The sequence below is a fragment of the Lycium ferocissimum genome, chromosome 1 (genome assembly GCF_029784015.1).
Source record: "Lycium ferocissimum isolate CSIRO_LF1 chromosome 1, AGI_CSIRO_Lferr_CH_V1, whole genome shotgun sequence".
In the NCBI taxonomy this organism is placed as follows: domain Eukaryota; kingdom Viridiplantae; phylum Streptophyta; class Magnoliopsida; order Solanales; family Solanaceae; genus Lycium; species Lycium ferocissimum.
The window spans coordinates 17804544-17811994 of NC_081342.1; the positions used below are offsets into that span (position 1 = coordinate 17804544).

Here is a 7451-nt window from a genome sequence, read left to right on the forward strand (position 1 = left end):
TATATAAAGCCAGAGAGAGAGAGAGAGCGAGAGAGAGTGAGAGAGAGAAAAATTTGGGTCATTTTTTGTAAGAATTAAAAAAAGGGGTCAATTTTGGTAGCATTGTTGCCCCAATGAATATACTGTGTAATTTTCTCAATTAAAAATTCATTATATATTTTGAAATTATGAATTTAGACTAACTATTTATTATAACTTTACTAAATTTTTACGCATAAGCTTAATTATGCTTTGTGTATAAATTAAAGGGCTTTGGTTTTTTATTTTGAATATGGATACAAAAGGTAAGTGTGAATGGGATTGTTTAATAGTCAACAAATCATATATTGATACTCCCCCGTCTCAATTTATGTGCTGCTCTTTTATTTTTTATCAGTCCCACGTCATTTTTTTGGTTTAACTCAATATTTTATGATTAAAATTTATATATTTGAAAACTACATGGAAAATACTATAAGTTGCAACTTTTCTCATATCAATTTGGTGAAAAAATACATCTTAAAATGTTGGTCAAAGTCCATGCAGTTTGAATATCGAAAAGCGAAAAGTTTCACATAAATTGAGACAGAAAGGGTATAAAATTATAAGTTCAACCACCTTCGTGAAATTAACCCAGAACTCCAGCATAGTGATAAGTTAAATGGGCTGGCATTGTGCGTAAAATGAAAGGAAGGAGAAAAAAACAGCTGTGGGTTACTAACATTTTCTAGCATCCAATTCATATTTTTTAGCTCTTTTATTGAAAATCATCCAATTAGGTAGACTGTTGATGTGTAATTAGAACTCAAAAAAATGAATGTGCATGCAGGTAAAATGAATGTCACATAGCTTGAATTTTTTTAACAGATTATTCCAAGTAGTGTTATATCATAAAAGAATGTGACAATAATAAGTGTTATATATTTTAATGCTTCAATTCTAGAAAGAAAAAAGATCTTTATTCACAAACAAAAAAAAAAGAATTTTTTATTGGAATATATTGCATAAGGGGTTATCGTTCTCATTTAACATTTGGAGGGGTATCATTTCTCAACCCTTAAATGTTAGGGGAGTAAAGTGGGATTGACTCTTTTTTTTTAATTGAGACCGTTACAGAGGCACATGGATTACTTGACTATTTTCTAATTATCTAGATCACAATTATGCACAAAACTAAAACAATAACATCTCACAACACATGGCACATGGATTACTTGACTATTTTCTAATTACTTCTCAACACCCATCATTCGTGGCAAAGAGATGCTTGAAAAACAACTATGTCACCAAACGAGTCATGTTAGTTATGCTACTTCCCTTTAAGTACTTATGCACATTAAGAAAAAAATTTGGGAGGTGTATTACTAAAACAAGATGGAAACATGCTATAAACTGATCAACCATGACTATCACACTTGGCAAAGAAAACCTAAGAGTACACAAAACATAAGCTATCCCACCCCCAAAAAAAAAAAGAATATGCAGTGTCCTCAATGCATCAAATGTAATACAAGAAATGAGTAGCTCACAAAGGACGCATCAAGCGTCCGATGGCATCTGATCTGTAGGAAGGACCTCCAATGGGGGCACCATCAATGGAGTCGTCTCAGGACCACCCCCCACTGTCATCTCTAGCTCGGGTGTCACTATCTCAGGTCCCACTGAAGGTGGCAATGGTGTATCAGCTGGGGGGGCGGTGGATGAACTGGCTTCACCTGCCCTCGGGGGTTATGGTGCCCCCCCAGACTCCCTACTCACCTCAAAGGACTGGCGCATGGCCACAAAGGTGTCAATCTCGTCCTCAGGAATACCTGCAGCCTATGCCGCAGTTCGTGCCGCCTCGAGGCGCTCTCTCTCTCTCTCGGACCTCCTGCTCTGTCTCACTAACTCGAGACGGCAACACCCTCTCAACAGCTGGGTCACCCTCAATCTCTTCTTCGGATTCTTCCTCACTTTCCTCATCCTCTCCTTCTTCTTCTTTCTCACTTTCTTCTTCTTCCTCAGCTACCTCCTCAACTCCTTTCCCCGAAGGCATGGTGGATGTTGTGGGCCTAGTAGAGAATAAGGACACACCGGATGGTAGAATGGGTGCACTAAGCTCAATGTCCGACACTTTCAGTGCCCGAATATCCTCCTTGACCGTTGGCAGGTCTGCCCGAATAGCTGGAAGTCTGTCATCACCACCACCCTCAATACGCTCTAATCGAAAGTCAATCTGGCGAACATGCTCCTTAATATTATCCTGCTCATTTCTAACCTCTGTGACAGCCTGTGTATATGGCGCCATCGCTGCCTCAATAGCCTCTTTCATAAATTAGGAAGCTTCTCCACAAGCCAATTAACCTTGGCAACCGCTGCCCGAAGCACCCGCACACCCTCGCTAGAAACTCCATGAGCTGATGTAATGGATGGTGGAATAGGAGCAGAAGGGCTTGCAGTAGAGGAGGGTGCACTCGGAGGTACAGGCCTCGAAGCGGGAGGCACGGAACTAGGAGCAGTAGCAGCATCATCAATAGCCAAGTCCTCGGGCTCAAGAATATCAGCATCAAGCACTGTCGCCGAGGTTCTCGGCTCTGGACTGTCGCCAAGGTTACCTACACTACATGCGTCTCGCATGTGGAGCAGCATGTTGTGCATGCATTTCGTATGTTGTGCCCATCTGTCGCATTTGTTGACAGAGAAATGACCCTTTTTGGCTTGTCATTTTGCATCACTTGCGAGATGCAGGTGCTGTAGCAGGCATGACATGCGAGTGGCATGTGCTATAGCATGTCGTGTCTGTTGACATTTTCCCAACTCTTCTTCTTTTGTGCAACCCAACTTACTCCAACACACTTAAACACACATTAAAAACATCGCGAAATTAAAAACAACATACACATGAAAATGAAAACTTGGATTGCCTCCCAAGAAGCACTTGATTTTACATCGCTGCACGACGTTTGTACCTTTTCATGGCTCATTGAGGAAGAATACCTCGATAATCTTTGCTTCATTCGGGGACCCCAAGTAATGTTTCACCCTTTGCCCGTTCACCTTGATTCTATTGCCACTTGGGCACATAAGTTCAATTGCTCCATGTGGGAGCTCTTGGGTGATTTCTAACGGGCCGGACCATTTGGATTTCAACTTTTCGGGAAACAACCGAAGTCTTGAATTGAACAATAACACACGGTCCCCGGGACTAAACTCTCGTTGCAGGATCTTTTTGTCGTGGAAATGCTTTATGCGGGCTTTGTAGATGGAAGAGCTCACATAGGCTCTAAATCGGAATTCATCCAGCTCATTTAATTGATCCATCCTTAGTTGCGAAGCATCTCCCCAATCAAGATTCAACTTTTTCAATGCCCAAAGTGCTTTATGTTCAAGTTCCACCGGAAGGTGACAAGCTTTGCCAAATACCAATTGATAAGGGGACATGCCAATGGGTGTCTTGTATGCCGTTCTGTACGCCCATAGAGCATCATCCAACTTCTTCGACCAATCGGTCCTATTTGCTTTAACTATCTTGGAAAGGATGCTCTTGATTTCTTGATTCGACACCACCTCAACTTGGCCACTTGTTTGGGGATGATAAGGGGTGGCCACTTTATGCTTGACTCCGTACTTCTCAAGAAGCGCTTTGAATAATCGGTTGCAAAAGTGAGTACCCCCATCACTAATGATGGCCCTTGGAGTCCCAAACCTGGAGAATATGTGCTTTTTCAAGAATGCGGTGACACTCTTACCTTCATTATTGGGAAGCGCAACGGCCTCCACCTATTTGGACACATAGTCTACCGCCATAAGGATATATTTGTTGTTGTAGGAACTCACAAACGGCCCTATGAAATCAATGCCCCATATATCAAACAACTTCATCTCAAGAATTGGTGTCATAGGTCATTCATGCCTTCTAGAAATACCCCCTTGCCGTTGACATTGATCACATGCTTTCACAAAGTCGTGGGCGTCTTGATGAATGGTGGGCCAATAGAAACCACTTTGGAGGACTTTTGCCGCTGTTCTTGAACTGCTATGATGACCGCCCACGGAAGATGAGTGACATGCCTCAATGATAGGCATCATTTCCACCTCGGGTATACACCTTCTTATTATGTTATCATCATAAATACAAAATAGGTAAGGCTCATCCCAATAAAATTTTTGCACATCGCTCAAGAACTTTTTCTTTTGATGGAAGTTCAAGTCCTCCGGCATTATATCACTAGCATGGTAGTTGGCAAAGTCGGCATACTAAGGAATCATATCAAAAGACCCGGCCATCACTTGTTCATCTGGGAATGTTTCATTGATTTCGAGACCATCAAAGGGCCTCACACCCTCTTCAAGTGGTGACAAGTGATCTGTAACTTAATTCTCACACCCATTTATATCCTTGACCTCAAAGTCAAATTCTTGCAACAAGTGGACCCATCGTATCAATCTTGGCTTAGCATCTTTCTTGGTCATGATATAACGAAGCGCTATATGGTTGGTATGAACCACCACATGAGTTCCCAATAAGTATGCCCAAAACTTCTCAAAGGCAAACACAATGGCAAGTAACTCTTGCTCGGTAACCGTGTAATTCAATTAACCACCATTTAGAGTCTTGCTTGCATAGTAGATGGGATGGAAAATCTTATCACACTTTTGGCCAAGAACGGCCCCCATGGCGAATCCACTTGCATCGCACATTAGTTCAAAGGGCTTAGACCAATCCGACCAATAATGATAGGAGCCGATGTGAGTCTCTCTTTCAAGCACTCAAACGCCTTTAAGCAAGCATCATCAATAACAAACTTCGACTCCTTTTCCAATAACTTGCATAGAGGATTGGCTATTTTTGAGAAATCCTTGATGAATCTTCTATAAAATCCAACATGACCAAGGAAGCTACGAACACCCTTGACGGAAATAGGAGGAGGAAGTTTGACAATAATTTCAATTTTAGCTTGATCAACCTCAAGCCCCTTTTCCGAAATCTTGTGACCCAAGACGATTCCTTCTCTAACCATAAAGTGATAATTCTCCCAATTGAGAACCAAATTTGTCTCTTCACACCATTTCAATACTTGGGCAAGATTTTCTAAGCACCCATCAAAAGAGTCCCCAACCACGAAAAAGTCATCCATGAAGATTTATATGGAATCCACAACCATGTCGGAGAAAATAGACATCATGCAACGTTGAAAAGTTGCGGGAGCATTACATAGCCCAAAGGGCATCTTCTTGAAATAAAATGTCCCATAAGGACAAGTGAAAGTAGTTTTCTCTTGGTCCTCGGAGCAATTGTGATTTGATTGTATCTAGAACAGCCATCGAGGAGGCACTAATAATCTCTTCCCGCAAGCCTATCAAGCATTTGATCCATGAAAGGTATTGGGAAGTAATCTTTTTTTTGTCCATTTGTTCAACTTTCTATAATCCATGCATACCCGCCATCCGGTGATCATGTGTCTGGGGATCAATTCATTTTTAGCATTTGGCACCACGGTTATTCCACCCTTCTTGGGGACACATTGAACCGGACTAACCCAAGAGCTATCTGCTATCGGATACACAACCCCGGCATTTAACTATTGATGATTTCGGTCTTCACCATCTCTTGCATAGAAGGATTCAACCTCATTTGATGTTCGACGCTTGGTTCACACTCTTCATCAAGTTGAATCTTGTGAGTACAAATACCGAGCGGAATTCCTTGGATATCCATAATACACCAACCAATAGCTTTCTTATATCTCTTCAAGATCACCATCAACCTCTCTCTTTGCTCATCAATCAATCGGGCGGAGATAATCGCGGGCATGTGTTGTTAGGACCAAGGAATTCATACCTCAAATGTGAAGGAAGAGGTTTGAGTTCTAAGTTAGGAGGCTCAATAACTAAGGGCTTTGCGGCAGGAGATGCCCGGTTCTCTAAATCAAGATCAAGTTTCTTTGGATTGTAGTGATATGACCCCAACCCAATCAAAGCATTCACCGTCTCCTCAAACTCTTCATCACCCCCATTATAGTTCATCATGACTGCCACTAACATCTCACCCACATGTTCATGTTCCACAATTGATTCGATGCCTTCATCAATGATATTAATAATTGACACGACACTCATATCCGTTGGTTGCTTCATAGATTTACAAATGTGGAAGGTGACCTCTTCATCATTCATTTGAAATTTCAAATCACCTCTCTCCACATCCACGAGGGCACGCCCCGTAGCCAAGAATGGTCTTCCCAAGATTATGGGCACCTCAAAATCAACTTCGCAATCCAAGATCACAAAATCGACCGAAAAAATAAATCGGTCCACTCTCACAAGTACATCATAAATATTGTCGACGAGCCTCTTTATGGTTCTATCCGGCATAAGTAATCTCATAATAGTGGGACGGGGAGTGCCCAAACCCAAGTTGTTGAATATAGCAAGCGGCATCAAATTGATGCTTGCTCCAAGATCACATAGAGCTTTTGTAAACTTGTATTTAACGATTGTGCATGGAATAGTTAAGGCTCCGGGGTCTTCTTTCTTTTGTACCAGAGCTTTGGTAACAATTGCACTTCAATGATGAGTGCCTTCCATGGTTTTAAAGCTAGAACTCCTTTTCTTGGTCACTAGATCCTTCATGAACTTTGCATAACCGGGCATTTGCTCAAGTGCCTCAACCAATGGAATATTGATTGAGAGCCCCTTCAACCGTTCAATGAACTTGAGAAATTTCCCATCATCCGCTTTTTTGGCTAATCTTTGAGGGAATGGTGGTGGAGGCTTAGGAATAGTTTTCATTGCTTGAGGTGCCTCACCATCCACTTTCTTATCTCCCGTTGCTTGATCACTTTCGGGACCCTTTTCTACCTCGATGGGCTCTTCAAAAGTAACCCTTTTCTTTGTTGGCTCAACTTCCTTTTCAACAACCCTTGGTTCATCAACAACCCGATCTTCATCAACCACCATATACTTTTTCAACACGGTATCCTCCCCAATTTTCTTGCCACTCCTTGTTGTGATAGCATTCAAATTATGTTCTTCATTTGCCGAGTTTGCTATTGTATTACTTGGAAGTGTACCTTTTTGCCTTTGATTGAGGATAGCCAAAATTTGGGCAAGTTGCGACTCCAATTGTTTAATGGAGGTGGAGTGAGAACTTACAACTTGACCCATGGATTTCACTTCATCTCGCATTTTTTTGCCAAAGGTATCGGTGGATTCCAATTTTTTCAACACTCTCGACAATATTTCTTCAATTTTTGAACTAGCGGGATCGCTAGTAAGCTATTGACTAGGTTTTGTTGATTCCCCTTTGGAGGGACATATGAATTCGAACTCCGATGATTGTTATAGTTGTTGTTGTAACCCCCTTGGTTGTGATCACGATTATCTCTCCAACTTGAGTAACTTTGATCCAACCTTGATTCCCTTGACCTTGCCACCAAGATCCTTGATTAGGACCTTGGTAGTTTGGCTGGGAACCCTCCCTTTGATTATTG

The 7451-nt window shown here is 41.6% G+C and overlaps 1 pseudogene; it reads right to left on the reverse strand.

Annotated features, from left to right (window-relative positions):
- Positions 1-2931: 2931 nt before the first annotated feature.
- LOC132062827 (uncharacterized) lies at positions 2932-7146 on the reverse strand (annotated as a pseudogene).
- Between the last annotated feature and the right edge of the window lie 305 nt (positions 7147-7451).